This window comes from Kogia breviceps, chromosome 16, assembly GCF_026419965.1.
Source record: "Kogia breviceps isolate mKogBre1 chromosome 16, mKogBre1 haplotype 1, whole genome shotgun sequence".
Classification (NCBI taxonomy): domain Eukaryota; kingdom Metazoa; phylum Chordata; class Mammalia; order Artiodactyla; family Physeteridae; genus Kogia; species Kogia breviceps.
The window spans coordinates 7,921,133-7,939,909 of NC_081325.1; the positions used below are offsets into that span (position 1 = coordinate 7,921,133).

Here is an 18,777-nt window from a genome sequence, read left to right on the forward strand (position 1 = left end):
AAACCACATTTTAATTTAATTATTAGGACCCAGAGACCTTGAATAGCAATGACAATGCCTTTGAGACGGCGGGGGTCAAGCCGCCTCCACTTTAACACAGAGTTAGGTCCGGAGCAGAAAAGCGTTGAATTGCTAACAAGTCAGGGCTCCTTGTAACCGTCCGTCACTCCTCGCGGAAGCGCTTCTCCTCTGGACCAAAACGCTACGGGATGTGCTCCTGATCACACGCCAAGAGGGGGCCCCCGTGCACATACGGCTCCCGGCCTCCGACTCCCACGCGACACACCCAGTGGGGGCCCCAGGATGCCCCCCACACCGTGAATAGCACCCCAGGCCAGTGATCTAGACGCTGACAGACGCGGCCCCGGCCAGGCGGCCAAGGCCGACACCAGCAGCGACAAGTTATAGTCGTGACCCCGTACGATGTGATAAGAAGGGCCCTTACCTCTGAGAGCCCCCCCCCCCAAACCCGTAAAGCCCAGGCTAATCCTGAGAAAAAGATCAGACAAATCACAGGCGAGGAACGCTCTGCGAAACACCCGACCAATCGTCAGGAGTCATCAAAAGCAAGGAAGGTCGGAGAACCGTCATGAACAGGGGCAACCCAAGGAGACAGGACGCCACAGGTCACGGAGGAGGGCACGGGACCCCGGGACAGGAGGAGGACGGCAGGGAAAACTAAGGCAGTCTGAATAAAGCGTGGGCCTCAGCTGTATCAACATCGGGTCGTTAATCGTAACTAAAATACCACACTAGTGTGAGATGGTAACCAGAGAGAAAAGTGGGTGCGGGGCACGTGGGCACTCTCTGTACTACCTTCACGGCTTTTCTATAAATCTATAAACGTGCGTGCGCTAAGACAGTTTTCAGACAACAGCACGTGCAGAGATAAGCTATCACTGTGATTTCTGGCTACTTAAAATTCATCTTTATGATCCATTGGTATTTACTGACCTACCTTTGCTGTAAGCAAGTCACTGGAAAGCAAAACCGTCTAAATGACGGCAGGTCCAGCCAAGTCCACACCCAACCTCCTAGCGCCCCGCCCGCCCTCACCCTTGTGGCCCCGCCCCCCTCCCAGCCTCAGGCCAGGCCCCCGGGGGTCATGTCACTGGCCAGCTCCCGGTCACAGAGGGACCAGTGGATGGTCCTCTCTGCCAGGCCAAGAGGAGAGAGAAAGTTTCTCAAGACTCCAAGTTTTTAGCTAGAGTGGGCAATAAAACTCGTCCGATCCGATCTCCTTCTCGTAAAGACGAGGGAAGACAACTCAAGAGACCAGGTGTCAAACAGGGTCACGAGCTCAGAAGGTGCGGGGTGCTGGCTCCACATCTGGGTCTGGCCTTGGTGTTGGCGGGGGGGAAATGATGTCACCGTCAGTGAGGTGGGGAGGAAGTGGGAGGAAATGAGGGAAGAAGACCTTATTGGTGCAACAGCAGTGGAGCAGGAAAATCCCAGACACAGGGTCTGATAAGAGCTGAGAGGGCAGGGACAGAACAGGAGACAGGCAAAAGGGCACTGGTGCCCGGGGCGTTTCCGGCCACTCACTGGCCAGTTGCTGACGCTCGGTCAGGAGTGGGCCCGGAGGGGCCCCAGCAAAGCAGGCAGCGAGGACCTGCCGGGGCCCCAGTGCTGTCCAGGGAGCCCAGGGTGCAAGGCCTCCTGGCCCTGCGTTTTCCTTTCTTCCTCCCAGGATTTATTCAAGTCAGGATTCATTCAAGTCAGGCTGTGAACGACCGCAAAGCCTTTATTTAATGAACCGCTGCTCGGATAACAAGTAAAAAGGGAAGATGCACCATTTCAACGCAACCCTTAGCAGAAGAGGAGTGTGCAAAGATGCAGTAACTAACTTCTCAGCATCACTGTGAGGAGGGAGGGGAGTATTTTGAGAAGCCAGGAGCCTTCAAGGGAAGTGGAGTGTGAAAGCTCCCAACGACTGGCATTGTTTCTAACTTGGTTGGTAAACGGGGCTGACATTTAGAGAGAGCGCTGACCTGCTCCGTCCTCTCCCAGATGTCGTTTTCGGTTCGTAACAAACGGATTCTCTTCCCAAAACCGAGTGCAAAGCAAAGACAATGCAATTAAATAGCGTTTTCTTTCCTCAGCTTCACAGAGTAAAGTAACCCCAGGGCCTAGGAGGCACCTGCCTTCCTCTGAAAGACCAGACACTCTGCCCTGGGCTCTCTGGAAGGGCTGGGCCCACAGTTCACATGCCTTTCTCAGATGTGCTACTGCCTGGCGGAAGTGAGAGCTGCCGGAGTGGCCCTACTGGGCGCTTGGCAAGGGCCGCACCGGAGCCTGGGGACACTCTCCCGCGATCCCGGCGACCTCACCTCAGGCAGGAATGACCCCCCTGGACGCGCAGCTGCAGTGCATGTGCCACATGCCCCCGGGTATCACCGGCAGAGGTGGAAACCCTCTCCAAGAACCCACTTACGAACCCTGGGGGCCCTGCACCATCTTCAAAATAAAGGGGGCGGGGCATCGAGTTCTGTACATTTAGATACAGATTTTAGACACAGGTTTTCAACCGTATGTGAAAGGGACTTCTTGGTTGAGACCACAAACCGTGACTCCAGGGAGGCAGCTGACTTCTTCTAAGCAGGGACACGGCGCCCCCATTTCTCGCGAAGGGTCCTGGGCTGTTCCTCCCTCCCAGGAGCCGGAGGGAAGCGCTCTGGGTGCCGGGGGACGGAAGCACAGGAGGGCCCGTTAGTTTCACCTTGGTTACTTCCTCGGTGCCCCCTGCTGTCTGGGGAAAGGGCAAACCCAGCTTCTTTGGAAGCCGCTGGGACAGAAACGCAGCTGCTGAGGCCTAGCGCTGAGAATGCGGAAAATACAAGTGCGCTGTTTCTACTTTCCAGGGTAGGAGAAAAGGAGATGCTCACTAACCTTGTTCGGGTTTATTTTAAAGAAACGTCCTTTCTGTCTCCTTGGGAGTCATGCAAAAACTGTTCTCCGGGTGGCATCGTCTGGTGGCGTTTTGTACACGTTGCGGCTCGACTCACGCTCGTGCCTGGACTCCTACGGTGGGCACCCTGCCAGCAGTGCGACCAAATGAGGCTTCTCCGCGTAAAACCCGCCTAACCACGCCAACACCGGCAACGTCAGGGTCACGCGGACTTCCTGCCGCCGGGATTTATGCAGACAGCCACCGAATACTTTGAAAGGATTATCTGGAAATTACGTTACCCTCTCACGTGGGGAGGAATCTGTGCAAGAGTCGACACCTACACTTTCACTTCAGTTTTTGACAGAAATCCTGTAATAGCAAGAGCCTCAGATCTGTCTTACTCCCGATTTATTTATTTTTAAAGAGCACTTACCTTATGTGTTATCCTCTCAGAAAAGCAAAGAAAATCGGCCCCTTTCCCACAGAATTTCTAACTCCAAGTTTTATTCTAGGAATCACTATATAACAATAGGAGCAAAATGATCCAACGGGTCCAGACTGCAGAGATAAAGATGCTGTTTTCAAGGTGTCTGACAAAGGTGGGCAGGTGTGAATTGTATGATTTTTTTTCTTTACTCTCAGATGTAACGGTAGTCCCATCACTGAAAGAGTCTGCTTAATGGCTTGTGGGAGGGAGGGGAAGAGGTCAGACATAGGCTGCAATAGACACTAAGTCCATAAGTCCTCTGGGGAAAGTCTTAATATTGAAATTGTACTGCCCATACTTGCGCTTTTCCTTTAAGCGATCTTTACAACGGCCCCAGACATGGGAGCCACCTGGAGTAAAACCTGCCATTCCTGCGCGAGAATGACGCACTGTGGTCCACACGTGTCCGGGGCTAGAGAAAGTAGGTCCTTGCTAGGGCGCTCACCTGCGGGACACACAGACCGGGGGGCAGATGGGTCAGCAAAGTCACGTCAGCTCTCCCACGGCCACGTGGGGGACTCCCCCCAGGAGCCCCTAAGGCTCCAGAGCGCACGCAAGCTTCACGAGGAAGGGAAGAGAGGGCCCACACGACAGGGCCCTCGCAGCCAGATGCGGTCCAAGGGGTCCGAAAACAGGGCGTTTCGGGACGTGGGCCGTCGTGGGGACAGAGACTCACAGCAAGGAACAAACTCTGAGTCGAAGGAAGTTCTTCTCCGAGCCAGATTCACATCCCACAGATGTCAGGAGGACCAGGTGCAGGGGCTTAAAGTTAAAAAAACAAACTGCGGTGTGGAGGGGACCGGCTGATGCAGATGAAGACCCAACGTGTGGGCACGTGGAAGGAGGAAAGGAAACAACGGAAGGGAACCAAAAGCACAGGCGGGGCGGGGGGGGCCACGCAGCGGGGAAGGTCTGCGGAGGGCGACAGGGGACGGCTCGCACGCCGGCGTCCTCACTGGGCAGCAGAAGCCTGTCTGCCTCCGGTGAGATGTGACTTCAGGACCCAGATTCTCTCTTAAAAGTCCCTCAAGATCTACACTTGTCTGACCCCAGGCAGCAAGGACATGCTGAGGATAAAACTGAATCCCTCCAAAATCCACAGATCTCACAGCCGTTAAGATGCCCCGTGCTGACACGGCCAGGTTTAGGGAAAAGCATAAAACCCGGTCCCAGCCCAGGAAGCAGAGCGTCAGGGCCGGGCCGAGGGGTGACGGGGCTCCGGAAGAGGGGTGTGGGGCCAGGCCTAATGGTCCGTCTCAAAGACCACCACCTCCACGGGGAAGAAAAGGTCCGCTCCACCCGGCGAGGACAGAGGCCTAAAGCCCGCGAGGCACCTGGGCCTGTCTCTGCTTCCAGTGAAGACACTCTGTGCTCGGCTGAAATCCACAACCAATGGGTAATGTGGTCTCCAGCGGCATGGGGGGCACGGGGCCCACCATCCTCGGCCTCAGCAGAAAGCCAACCCCCAGGACCCCTGCCCCCGGGCTGACCCTTCCTACTGATTCAACAGAACTAACTGCAGGAAGCGCCAGAGGCCTCTGAGGTCCCGTAAACAATGGCAGGTATGTTCTGCATCTCAGTCCTAACTCCTAGCCACCAGGCCCAGGAGGGCGGCCCCGGGGTCCAGCTCAGACACGCACCCACCCCGCAGAGCAGCTGCCAGGGGCAGATTCTAATGCAGGGATGCCACAGGGAACTGGAACCGCTGACCACGGGCACAGCACCCCCCTGCGGGCCAGGCACCAAGCCAGTGCGGGGCAGGGAACCCCGTGCGGCTTGGGGGCCGGAGCGGTGCCATCGCCCACGACCACACCTTGCAGAAGCCCAAGCAAACGATCCCAGGCTGAGAGGGAGGGTGTGGCACCAGCTTGGGACCTAGAGCGAGATGGTCCAGGTGCAAATCTGCTACCAGACGGGATGCGGACAGCGAAGTGTGTTCAGTAGTCCTAGTACTGTGGGAAAACGTCAAGTTAAAAACTGCGTGATATGATCCCGATGAGGGTTACGTGGAGGTGGGGTGCAAATACCGAGATACTAACTGAGACTGTCTTCCGGGTCACACGCTGCTTTCTTCTTTTCTATATTTGCCATGTTCTCTATGGCAATGAGATGTGTTGCTTCATGAAGCAAAAAGCAACCGCAACAACTAACGTCTGGGGGCACCAGCCGAAGGGAAGGTCCTTTGCGTAAATGATGTTATTTAATTCTCACAGCACCGCATCCAGCAGGCAATACTCTGCATTCTGGAAATAAAGGGGCCCAGGCAGACTAGAACTCAGTCGTTCCCAACCCTGGCCGCACTTCAGAGTCCTGTGGGGACAGCTTTTAAACTAACGATGCCGGCGCACCACAGACCAAGTGGCTTCTGTGAAGCTCTCCCAGGTCACCTGGTGGAGGGCACGCAAGCCAATCAAAGATGGAGTCGGGGCTCAGACCCACATCTTCCTGCCTCCAGAGCTTTGAGCTGTCCTCTGAATTAGGATCTCCTGGGTCCTGGGGGTGTGCTGGGGCGGGGGGAGAGGCTGTGTAAGAAAGAAGCGGGGACAGATGGCATAGCTCATGGCCAGGGCGGGCGTCCCCCCGTCGTGGGGCTGAGCGTCCACACGTCCCGGCTGCGGGGCCCCATCTAGTCACCCTCTGTCCCCGCAACAGGTGGGAGGCACCCAGCAGTGCTTACGGGACTGTAACACGTAGAGTCCCACAGCACACACTCAGCACTATCGCTGACTTAAATTCAGGAAACTGACAGGACACGGGCTGTCTTTCTGTCCTTCACCTTAGGTCATACCCTCGGCGTGACCGTCAACAACTAACGAGGTCTGTCCATCAAAGGAGATCTTATTAGCTGGATGTTTAAGGGCTTGATTCACCAAGGCGTTCGGTTCTGTTTCTCTAAATGAATACACAGGCAAGAAGATGCTAGTTGGGTTAAAATCTAACCCAAGCAGCGCGGTCTGGTCTACGAAGCCTGGCGACAGCCCCCGACAGTGCCTGCCACCGTGGGAGGCGCCCCGTCCGCAGCCCGCCCCGCTCCACTGCGGCGACAGCTGGGGTCCCTGTCCCCGCTGCCCAGGGCTTTCATGAGGCTCAGGTTCCCTGCGTTCAACTAGTCCACGTGGCTGGGGCCTCAGTTTCCACATCTGGAAGATGGGGCGGCCCTACGGTCCTGCCTGTGCAGGAGCTCATGAGGACGAAACGAGGCAACCGATAAGCACGCGGAGAAGGAAATCCCTCCAATGCCGAGTCAGCACTGCTTCTTCCTTTCTCGGCCTCGGCCTCACAGAAGCAGGGGGCACACGCTCCCCGGCAGCTCTGCGCTCCCGTCACAAGGCAGTCATGAACAGACGCCTTGCCGGACAGACACTGTGAATGCCGCCTGCTGGACCACGTTCAACCTGTCCAATATTGTTACCCAAATCCAAGAATGACAAGAGTCCAGCAGCCGGTGGAAGATCTAGGAAGTACTTCTTCACGAAGACCAGATACAATCTAGAAACATCTCCTCCTGAAGCCAGCAGCATGTGATTAGAGAGTCTTTATGTCTCTGGACGGCATTTCCATCACTAGGGAGGGCATGCTTTATCAGGACACATGCCCGGTTTTGTGTGCAGAGACATGTTACAACAGAAACGCGTGTTCTGTCAGGAGCTCCGAGCTCCTCTGACACATGCCTTAGCCAGACTTATTCTCCGGCACGTAGAGAAAACAAAGTTCTCTCCCTGGTTCACAGCGACGTGAAACCGAGTGACGTACAAACTCTGGGGGGAGGGTCCAGGGGGAGACTCGTCACCTCGGCCCTCCAGTGCAGGGTCCACGAGCCTGAGCCCAACAGGGGCCCAGTCCTGAGCGGGGAGGCTTCAGCAAGTCGTGCGCGTGTGAACCGTGGGCGCTTCGCTTCACCTGGGCCTTGACGACCGTTACCGAACTGGTTTGCCAATCTCAAATGGAAAAGAAATGTCTTAAATAAATTTCCCCTAAGACAGGACTCAGACTAACTCTCAGAACATTGCCTCTTCAATTCTCTAGGCCTCGAAGGCACCCTGAAAGGTCAATTAGAGTTTTCGGTGGCTCCTTCTAGAAACGTCCTCTTGCAACATGCCCCAGGACGCCTGGCATCTGGAACCAGAGCAAGGCAGGGGGTTCCCGCCAGGCTGATCTAATCCCGCCGCACAGTCACACCGTTACTCTTCCACGCACTCAGCGACGCGCTCAACACACCCTAACGCAGCCGGGCAGCGCACCGATTCACCCGTGAGCCTGGGGCTGCCTTAATCCCCAAACGCCAGGAACTTCCTCCCTTCCCCCAGTCTTCCCACCGTCACAGGCAACTCTGAAAAAACCCGGAATTCCCAGAAAACGCACTGGTTCAAGAGTAAAGAAGGTGTGAAAAATCAGGGACAGTTTCCCGACACTGAGAGAGGGAGAGAGAACGGGCTCTCAGGGAGCTGGGGTCCACCAGAAACCACCACTGCTCTACACGACCCCCGCCCCCCGCCAGACACACACACGAGGTCACTTCGTCCCCACCGGAAACCCGCGCAGGTTTAAGAAAAGCGAAAAACAAAGTGGTTCACAGGTTATTCGAAAGCTGGGAGAGAGGAACTTGTAGATCCACGTTTCTGTGCTATCATACATGAATTTCAAGGTTCACCTCCCACCTTTCCGCAGGGCACACCCTGACCTGCCTGGGAGACGAAGCTCGGGCCCAGTGCACCGCAGGTGACCCCGGCCAGACTGCACAGGGGAGGCTGGCCGGGCCGCGGGGAGCTGGGCAGGCCAGGGCCGTGCGTCTAGGAAAGTCACGGGCCGGCAGCTGAGCGCGTCACACTCGAGACGTGAAAGTTCCGTGCAGAGGAAGGGCCCCAACAACATAACACCAGGACGGCTAAGCAGGTCTCGTGCAGGACAGACCGCAGGGGGAACGGCCTTCTTTACCTGGGCAGCAAATCGGTACGTTCGCCTTTGAGCAGGATATTTTAATGCAACTAATAAAGCCCCTCTGCGCAAGCAAATGCCACATCCTTTCATATGTACCAGCACTCGTTCCCGTCCCTGTGTTCTGCCCTCAGAGCCCTGAGCTACTCCCAGCGCCCACCCCGGTCACCACGGGCGCTATCTGTGCGGGGTGAGGTGCGCCCTGCAGGAATAACCCCTAGTAGGAAATGCATGTTTTATGACGGGTCTTGCTGGTGTGCTGGCAACCTACTTTCACCGGTGGCCCGAACTTCAGACACTCACCCGCAAGAGGAAAGCGTTTACACTGTGGAAGAAACGCCACGGCCTCCCTCGTGGCTCGCCACCTCACCTGTCTTCCATCCAGCACTTGCCCGCCACAAGGTTTTCTCTCATGTCACACACTCAGAGGACACGTCCAGTGGGTGGTAACAGAACGCCTCCCTTACAGAGAACGTGACGCCGTTTAGCCGAAGTCACTGTGAGGCGTCGGAAGCAAACAGCCAGTTGCACGAGGGCCTGTGAATTCCGGAATGCAGGCGCGAGTGATCAAAGGCCAGGAGAGAGCAGACCGGAGGATCAGGCTGATCCGAGGTGGGGAAAGCAGCCCAGAGCGCTGGACACGAGACCAGAGCTGGCCGGCGGCGCTGAGCGTGAAGGGGCTGTTCTCCTGCACGTCGGATGGACCGTGTGTCCACCATGTGTCACAGGCGGAGCCCCCAGCTCTGCTGTGATGGACGCTCCGGTGCCGTAACCTTAAGGACAGGCTGTCCCTCCAGAATGTCACCCCAGGGCCTCGCCATAAGTATCCAGGCTGCAGTTTAACTGAAACTCTCCCTTCTCCGGTTGCCGCTTAACGACAGTTAGAACCCACATCGTCAGGGAATGAGGAGACACAGCGCAGGCTTCTCCTACCGTTTTTAAGGAATTCTTAAAGGCTGAAAAACAGAAGTTGCAACTTATGCCCCAAATAATGCTCTCTACACGCCCCGCTGCACAGAAAGACCCACGGAGAGGGCGCCTGCCTCCTTTCTAGGAGTTCACACAGCCGCACCAGTCACCTGAGACTCAGGGTCACATTTTCCTACACCAACAACGGGACAAAGCCACCACTGGGTTCAAGCAGCTCACAAAAAGCAGTTTGACCCGAAACGTTCCTGAAGTGGACCCGAGCTCTCTGGAGCTGCCCACTGCCCAGCGAGGTCAGTGGGGACACAAGGACACCGACGTGGGTGGGAGAATAAATGGATCCTGTAGAGCTGTGATCCTTTAACGGACGTACAGCCGTGGGTCACTGTGGAAAAAAGAAAGGAACAAAACCATTTTTCACACAAATGAGTATCAGATGGGAGCACTTTTAACCCCTCCTCTCAGGGGCAAGGAAAGGTGATCTGCGGTGGCCAGTGTCCAAGGTCGGCGGGAGTGGCGGTGGGGTGGGAGCTGGGCTTGCTTCTAACAAGAGAACCCGGCAAAGGGGAGGGGTGTCACCCCACCATTATGTGACACTATTTCAGGCTCTGTCTCAGCAGCCTGAGGAAGTGAGTGGCCACGCTGGGAACACCCAAGCAGCAGTCAATGTGGCCTCCACGTCAGCCAGCAAGAGACAGGGGACCTAAGTGCCAAAACCATGAGGACATGGATTTGGCCAACAGCCCAGGGAAGCTTGGACACAGATCCCACCCCCCAGCTGAGCCTTCAGCTGAGAACCAAGTCCTGGTCCACAGCTTGATTGCAGCTTCGCGGTACTCCAAGCACCTCGCTAGCTAAGCCACGCTCCGACTCCCGACCAGATAAACCATGAGAAGACAGATGTTTTGGGCCCCGAAGCCTGCGGTGTGTGTGCAGTGACAGCTGACTAATCCGTGGTCCAGACAGCCATGAGGTAATAAGTGAGTCTGCATTCACTTTCTCTTTAAACCTTCAAGGACCCAAAAACCAGAGCCCAACATTTCTTTAACTTTCTCTGCTTCAATGATGGCGTTAATCTTTAATTCACCTGAAACTATTTTTTCTTGATTAAGGCGGAATGATTTGAAAGTAATCTCCTCTTTCGGGAAGAACGGCGCACATTAAATGGCTATTATTCCACTTTTTAAAAAGGCTGTTTCTAGCCTGTGCCCCTCTTTTAGGACCTGCAGGAGCTACAAAGATAAGCTGCCCCTGCTCTCAGGCTGCTCACAGCCGGGAAAGACCAAACGCGTCATCCATCCGCCCGACAAGCATGCCTCTGACTGACACCTACTCTATGCCTCTCCCTCCCCTGTGCTGCAGGGGAAGAACAAAGTTCCCTGCTCTCCTGGCAGGAGAGGACAACACAACGAGCCAAAGCGCACAAACAGGCGGCGGAGACCCGAGCCCTCCGGAGACGCATCACCGCCAACGCCACTGGGCACCCGGTCTCTTCACTCGGGAAGGGCGCCGTCACGGTGTGGCTGGTGGGCTGTGGGGTCCCCTGATTGAGACACGGCTCAGGACCTGCCCGGGCACTAGGAACCAGCCAGGGCTTCCCCAGACCCCTCACCACGGCCCTGCCGACCCGAGAAGCCAGCACCCTGACGCTCTTCACTCAGACGTGAACCCTCCCTGCAGCCTGGGTACCAGGTGACAGAGGAAGAGGAGGGGGAACGCAGAGTGAACAACTCTCGTTTAAGCACTTCTACTCGACAGGTGCTGAAGAGGGGGAGAGGAGAGGCTACTCAAGGCTCGCAACGGGACACACCCCACTTCCCACCACCCGGATCTAGCCTGACTCCTCCCGGAAGCGCGCCCGGGAGCCTCTGCTTCTGACATCGACGAGCTGCAACAGCCTCCTAAACAAGGTGCTCGCTCAGAGCGCCGTCCACCTCTCCCGGAGGAGGAGCTGGGGAGCCCCGCCCGCCCCCGAGAGGCGCCTCCATGTGGCAAAGGTCACGGCTACACGTCCACCGAGCCCCCGACGAAGGACTCAGAGGGCCGCTGATCTGATGGTGTGTGCGTTCTTAATACGGCTCCATACTCGGAAGTAAGAACACGAACGGCCCCAAACGACTGTAAGATCGCAGGGCGGGGGCGAGTCAGGTGCAGTTCTTTCACGCGCGCGCACGCACGCACACGCACGCACGCGCACACAGCTGAAAACACCTTGTGATAAATGAAAGTGACAAAAATGACTGTCTCCATACTCAGCGAACCTGTTTTCTTAATCAAAAAATAAGCAGAGCAACAGCTTTCTGGCATTTTTATAGTAAAATCCTTTTTCCCCAAACTACATCCTATGCCAAACCCAAATATAGGCATCAGGTGAAACTGGACCCGCTCTTATTTAAAGGGACAAGGGGATAAGGAGCCCCCCTGGCTGGCCTTGACTTTCCCCGCCCTCCATGTCTGCTCCTGTGCCCCGCCCCTGCCCAGGACTCCAGGGCTCCAAGGACCGGCCTGAAATACACCGACCTACAGCAGGTCGTTGTAGCACCTAAACCCAAGAACGAGATGCGGGAGAATTCTTCAGAAGAGTGACAGGCAGAGGAGTGAGAGGCGCAGGAGCAAGACGAGAAGCTGGGAAGCAGAATGGAAAGTGGAACTGGCCCTCGACCTTGAGAAACCGCAAAGTCTCCCAGAGTCAAAGGCAGACACGGAGCGGAGGCACCACGCCGAGGCTCTGTGGCCGCCCACGGGGCACAGTCCCTCCAAGGGCCGCAGACCAGGCGGCGCCCAGAGCGAGGGGACATCCTCTTCCCATGGAGCCCCGCACCGAAGGCCTTGCTATCGCAGGACGTTAAGAGGTCCGTACAAAGCAGAAGTGCAGGTAAGAATTCAAAACCCCATTAGAGTGAAAAGACAAACCTTTCCTGGTGAGTCGATGGGACGGAAGAGCTGGATGGGCGCGGCAGTGAGACATTAAAAAGACAAGTTAAGGCTTAGTTATCAGCTAACCTAAAAAGCCAGCAGCCAGCGAAAGCCCTAAATGAGTAACATTCCAGCAAAAAGGAGCAGGCTCTCCTGCCAGGGTGCCGACAGGCAGACCGTGCCTGGACTACGACGCAAGGACTGTCACCTCGTCACCGAGGATCCCTGGGTCCTGGAGTGGAGACGTCTCAGGAGGGACGAGGTGGGGCTGCAGGCTCCTGGGAGGCAAGGGAGAGACGTTAGACTCCATCTGTTTTGACCCCAGAACCTCCAAGCCTGCGGCCATCGCAGGGAGGAAAGATTCTGTTTAGCTCAGCATCAGGAAGGCAGACGAGGTCCCACCACGGGGACAGAGCGGCATGCCGGGAGCACCGCTGGGGAGAACATGGGAAACCAGGCCAGACGGCCTCCAAACCAGAGGTTCTACCCCGCCACTGCCACAAACGTGGGGTCAGATCTAAGGAAGGAGGACAGCAAAGCATCTTCCAGACAGGCTACGCCCACACATCCAGGACACAGAGGTGGAGCTGTGCGCGCTCTGCGGCCCTGCGAGGGGCCAGCCAGGGGAGCGAGTGCTCCCCTGAGGTCCGCAGGGGCAGAAAGCCTCAGCTGCGTCCTCCAGGCAGGCAACGCGGGGCTCCAATCTGTGTGATCGGCCACTCTCCTGTCCCTGCTGGCACTGGCACACGGTGTCAGAGCACACAGCACCAGTACACACGCCCAAGCAGCCACCTGCCCGTGACTTCAGATGGGCCACAGACTGCTCTGACGCGGGGCGTGCTCTGTCGCCACGTGCCGGGGCAGTGGCCTGCAGTCCCAGCAGGAACGAATGCGGTGACCGTCACTCCTCACAGGGGCATCCAGGAAGAACCTCCTGGATGAGTGGCATATAAAGTCCTCTGTTTTCCCAACTGCAGGTTTCCTACTCTACACAGGCTCGGGCACTCACCCACCCAGGAGCTGGAGTGGTTTAGCTAAGCTTCCTCCTGCATAAGACTTTGCACCTGATGTGAACCCAGATGCGGATTATTGCTGAGCCAAAAGCTCACGTGAAGATGCTCGTCGGCAGCTCAAGTTGTATCACTTCAACGCAGCAAAGCAGGCTCCCAGCAGCTGGAGCCAACCATTCCATCCCACCAACGCCTTCTGTATATTCATTCTGTGCCAATATTTCAGTCTTTGCCACTTCCTACTTTGAAAAGCCTACATAAAAGTTAACGCACATATTTACATGCTTTTCACCTACATTTGCCAATAGTTAACATTTTGCCACATCTGCTCTATCGTTATGTAAATATACACCTCTCTCATGAACCATTTGATGCTGAGCTATAATAGCTAACATGACACTTGACCTCTAAGTATTTTGGTAACTCCTAAGGATGACACTCACCCACATAACTGTAACGTCACTTGTTAGACACCAAATACTCATTCAGTAGCCTCTAAAACACAGCCCACGATCAAATGTCCAAAACCAACAACATACTGGCATTTGTCTGTCATGGGCCAAGTACCACAAGGGCAGTGAGAGAAACGCAGATGAGTCAAGGCCCAGGTTCACAGCCCAGGGGGAGACGGACACACAGATCCTTCCTGGGAGCTGGGCACAAAGGGAGAGCTGACTCACACGTGAGTCTCTGTCTGGGCAGAAGGGAAAGTGGTGGCTCCACCTGAAGACCTCAGGAAAGGTGTCTGCAATTTGGGGCTTTTCAGAGGATGAGGTTACCCAACTTACACGCAGAGAGCGGGAACGGAACACAAAAACGGAGAGGCTAGAATATGACAGCCAGAACAATGCCGCCCAACCCCAAAACGTCCAAACCCTACCTCTGGGAGCCTGTGAGCACGTTAGGTTACATGACAGGGAGGTTGCAGGGAGGAACGAAGGTGCTCATCAGCTGACCTTGGGTGAGACGTTGCCGGGGTGGGTCTGATGTAATCCCCCGGGGTCCCTGAAGGATGGGGGAGGGGGTGGGCAGCCTCCAGAAGCCGACAAAGGCAAGGAACTGGACTCTCTCGAGAGCCCCAAGAAAGGAACACACCCTCGCAACACCTGGACTTGAGCCCAGTGAGACCTATTCTGGACTTCTGACCTGCAGAACTGAAGAATAATATTAGGTTGGCCAAAAAATAAGATGTTACGGAACATCCCAAACGAACTTTTTGGCCAACCCAGTAAATTTGTGTTGTTTTAAAGCCTTTTTTTTTTTTTTAAACGTAGAGGCTTGAAACAAGGCTGGAAACTGTCAAAGTGCTAGGGGCTGGGGCCAAGTCATCGAGTCCAGCCGCCAAGAACCATGATAGGATCTGTATTTTAGGAAGAAAACTCCGGAATGAAAGGAACAGAATCCAGAAGGAAAACAACTGGCGATGCTTGTTGCCAATGATAAAATTTGAGCTTTCAAGCAAAAAAACCTAGAATTGTGGAAAACTGGTATCTGTCACCAAGATCTCAGTCGACAGCTTCCCCAAACTTATAGAGTTTTCTGAAGACTTTGGTGGTGATATTAACAAATGTGTTTCTAGAAAACATATACGATGAAATCTGTCAGCATTTAGATCTGGATAATTCAGTAAAACAGTAATCCACCGAAACAGAATCACATATGGGTAAAGGATGGATTCGAACTACAAAACAGACCCATTTCAGAGTACAAAAAGCTCACGGATATGGTTTCAGACTCCACGGGGTACCAGCTACCAGCTGTCGAGTTTTGGTGCGGCACCAAAAAATATCCACAATCATCTGAAAAGGCTACTAAAGTGCTCTTCCTCTTCCAAGTGCAGATCTGCGGCCACAGTTTCTTTATGTATTTCAACTAAAACAATACATCAAAACTGAATGATGTATATATAATCAGACATAAGAATCAAGTGGCCTTCTATCAAGCTAAACGTTAAAGAGATTGGTAAATATGGAAAACAACGCCACTCTTATTAAACTTTTTTTGTTTTGGAAACTAGTTGTTTTCCATAACAAATGTTACTTGTTAATGTAAAATCGTTTATTGTTACTTACTTTTTGCAGGACTAATACATAAATATTTTAAGTTGTTCTGAATTTTAATTTGTAACGTGATACATACAACCCACATAAGCGAAAGTTCTGTGGAGTTCTCAACTATCTTTTTTAAAATTTTATTTATTTATTTATTTACTTACTTATTTATTTTTACTTATTTATTTATTTTATTTTTGGCTGCGTTGGGTCTCCGCTGCTGCGCGCAGGCTTTCTCTAGTTGCGGCGAGCGGGGGCTACTCTTCGTTATGGTGCGCAGGCTTCTCTTGCTGCAGAGCAGGGGCTCTAGGCGCCCGGGCTTCAGTAGTTGTCGCACGTGGGCTCAGTAGTTGTGGCTCGCGGGCTCTAGAGCGCAGACTTCGTTGTCCCGCAGCACGTGGGATCTTCCCGGACCAGGGCTCGAACCCGTGTCCCCTGCACTGGCAGGCGGATTCTCAACCACTGCGCCACCAGGGAAGCCCCTCAATAATCTTTGAGAGTGAAAAGGGTCCTGAGATCAAACAGTGTGAGAACCGCTGCTTTAGGGATGCCCTACAGCGCAGACTCAGCCAGGCTGACACAGGCCCCGTCGGCAGCGCTGCCCTCCTGCTTCCTTAGGCAGGACGAGGCAGCCTCCCTCTGCCCCCGTTTCCCTGTCATGGTATCAACGCAGTTAATGCCAAACTTAAGTGCTAAAGAAAGGCCTGCCGTACATTAAACCAAGCTGAACCCACCAGGATTAATGGGATTGGAATGCATAGTAATAAAACTCATTGGTACTGCTTTTCTTTAATCCAAGAATGTTCCAACCGATTTATTCTACTTTGGAATTGAAATTTCACTTGTTAAAAACAGGGTAATGAGAATGCTACACCCACCTCATACCTAAAGAATTTGATTTCACTCCTTTCATAAATACAGCAAGCAGCATTCCAACACCACCCTTGCCGGGCTTCCAAGGGCACAGACACCACACAGGTGTGACCACGACACCACGTGGCTCTGTGTAACAGGGGACACCCACACACTGATGGGAAATACATACATAAAATAACCTGAAAACATCAGCAAATGTACTTCCACTGAATAATTTATAAATCCAAAGGAATCCGGCCTTCGCATTGAGTGCATTGATAGGAACTACTAAACAGGTATTCTGCCTTATTAAACACAATGCCCGACTTTGGGGCGGCTTAAACAGCTGCTTTGCCTTTGAATGAGTTTGTGTATTGTTCTTCATCCACAAATGTCTCTGAGTGCCAGATACAGTTCTAGAAACCAGAGATGCAGCGGTGAACTAACTAGACCAAAATCCTGCCTCGGCAGAATCTACATTCTGCGACTAGGAGCACGTCTTTGAAAAATAAGGATGCATGAACTATCAACAGGAGGTAGCACGCTTCTGAGCTCCTAAAGCAATTCCATGAAATTATCAGAAGTAAGATGAGCCCGCATTATACGAGCGAGTGCTCCATCCCATGAGGAGATCAGATATGAAGGTCACTGTAAGGAATGAGGCCACAAGAACAGAGTCCGACGCAGTTAGGGGAGTTCTGTTGAGTCTTCTGACTGCAACCAAGCACTGTGGCGAGGACAGAGCTCCCTGGCTGGCCTCGAGCCCCTGGAACAGCCAGGGACCTCCCAAGGGGATGCATGGGGGGTTGGCAGCCTGGAAGGAGGGCACCTGTAGTTTGAAAAAACAAATATTTTAACTGAATTTTTTCTTTGGCACGAATAGTTTTGAAATTTCAGCATGAGATTTTTGTTTGTTAAAAGGGAGCATGGGCTCAGAGGCTGACGAGTACCGTGAAGAAGTTAATATCCTTCCTGTCAAGGAAAGAGAGGAAGGATGAGCTCAAAACCTGAGTGGGGGATAGAGGCCCCCCGGCGGCACCCAAGGATCCAAAACTGTCCTCAAAGCCCCTCGCACTTTGTTCCCCTTCCCGTTATGACACTGCAGGACGGGCGCCATGGGGCTGCATCGAGAACGGACATCACGGCAGCTGCTCCTGCCAAGCGCCGAGAGCTGGTGACTCCGACCTGGCCTTCCAGACCACCAGAACCTGGGAGCGACCCCTCTGTTCTGAGCCTTCCAGTCCTGAAGCTCTGCGTCGGGCACTTATCCAGAAAGGAGCCGACTGTCGTAGACCGAAACCATACACTCACGAGGGGCCAACCCGGCCGGTACCAGAAACCACAGTACTTTTACACATCGCGTCCCTGGCCTTCCCCGCGACCCACACCTCCTGTGGCCCAGGGCTCTACGACGGCAGGCCACGCTCCTGTTCGCAGGTGCTCAGTGAGAAAGGACTGGCTTCCACCTGAGGACAGGGGGCTCGTGATGACAGGGGGTCTTACAGTTATTACTAAATCCGATCCGTTCCCCAGCATGGATTCCAGTGTCCACTGAGAATGTGACTATTATCACCTCTTCCCACAATTTCCATTGTCCACCCTGATTCCACCTTTACTGGGGACCAACACCAGTTTCTGTCCACTCCCTAAGGCGGCAGTAACACTTAAACACAAAAGCTCTTTGAAAGACCTCACAATATATATATATAGCCACCTGTGGTTCTACAATGCTCATTAGGGGGTAAAAAAAGTTACAAACTCTAAAGGAAATGTGGTCAAAGAAGTAACAGCAAGATATTAATCCTACTCCCAACCCTTCAACAATTAACATTACTCCAGCCAGTTCCGCACCAAGGAAAAGACCACAATTTGATAACTCATCCCTCCTCTGAGACGCAACACACTCCACAACAAGGCCACCAAGCCCTTCCCGGCTGTGCGCTGCAGCAGGCCAGGGAAGGCCGCGCTGCCCACGGGCGTAAATCTCCTGGGGAGGCTCAAAGAGGGAGGGGCAGCCAGAGAGGCTGGGGGGCTGGGGGCACCGAGGCGGGGGCCGGAGGGCAGTGGTTCTCAACTGGGGGGGATTTTGCCCCCCAGGGACCACTTGGCCACGTCTGGAGACAGCTCTGTCATCGCAGCTGACGGACGACGGCGCTGGCCTGCAGCGGGCAGAGGCCAGAGATGCCGCTGGACCTCCTCCCGCGCCAGCACAGTCCCCACCAACAGGAGGGGCGGGGCGCCGAGGCGGTGGGGGGGGGGCCTGCCGCGCCATGCGGGAGTGTGAGCCAAGTGCTCCACAGATGCGGGTTTTTAATAAGCAAACTGGTTTTTAAAATATTGTAAAGTCATGCTTTTACTCTTAAAAAACCTACAAATAATGCCTGCGATTAAACATGTATTCACAAGAAAGCAAAACATTGTCCCCATGTCACTGGAAAACCCTCGATGTCCCCAAACCAGGACTGAGAATTACCAAGAGGCAGGCAGACAAAGGAAAAAAGCGCAAGATGAAAAGACGTGCCGAGGACCAAGACAAGCTTCACTTATCAATTAATCCAGGTTCTAAGAGTGAACCCGATCCTCAAGTTCTGCGCGAGCTCGTGCCTCTGCGTCACGTGGAGATGCTCAGAGGTGCGTGGGGATGGGACTGCTGGCGGGGGTGGGGGGGGGCCGAGAGAGGAAGGAACCGGGCACCCGCCACGCGGT

The 18,777-nt window shown here is 54.3% G+C and overlaps 1 protein-coding gene across 8 annotated transcripts in view; it reads right to left on the reverse strand.

The window, feature by feature from the left end:
• Positions 1-18,777, reverse strand: part of SLC7A1 (solute carrier family 7 member 1) — an 86,295-nt gene that overhangs the window by 38,487 nt on the left and 29,031 nt on the right. The window lies entirely within an intron of this gene.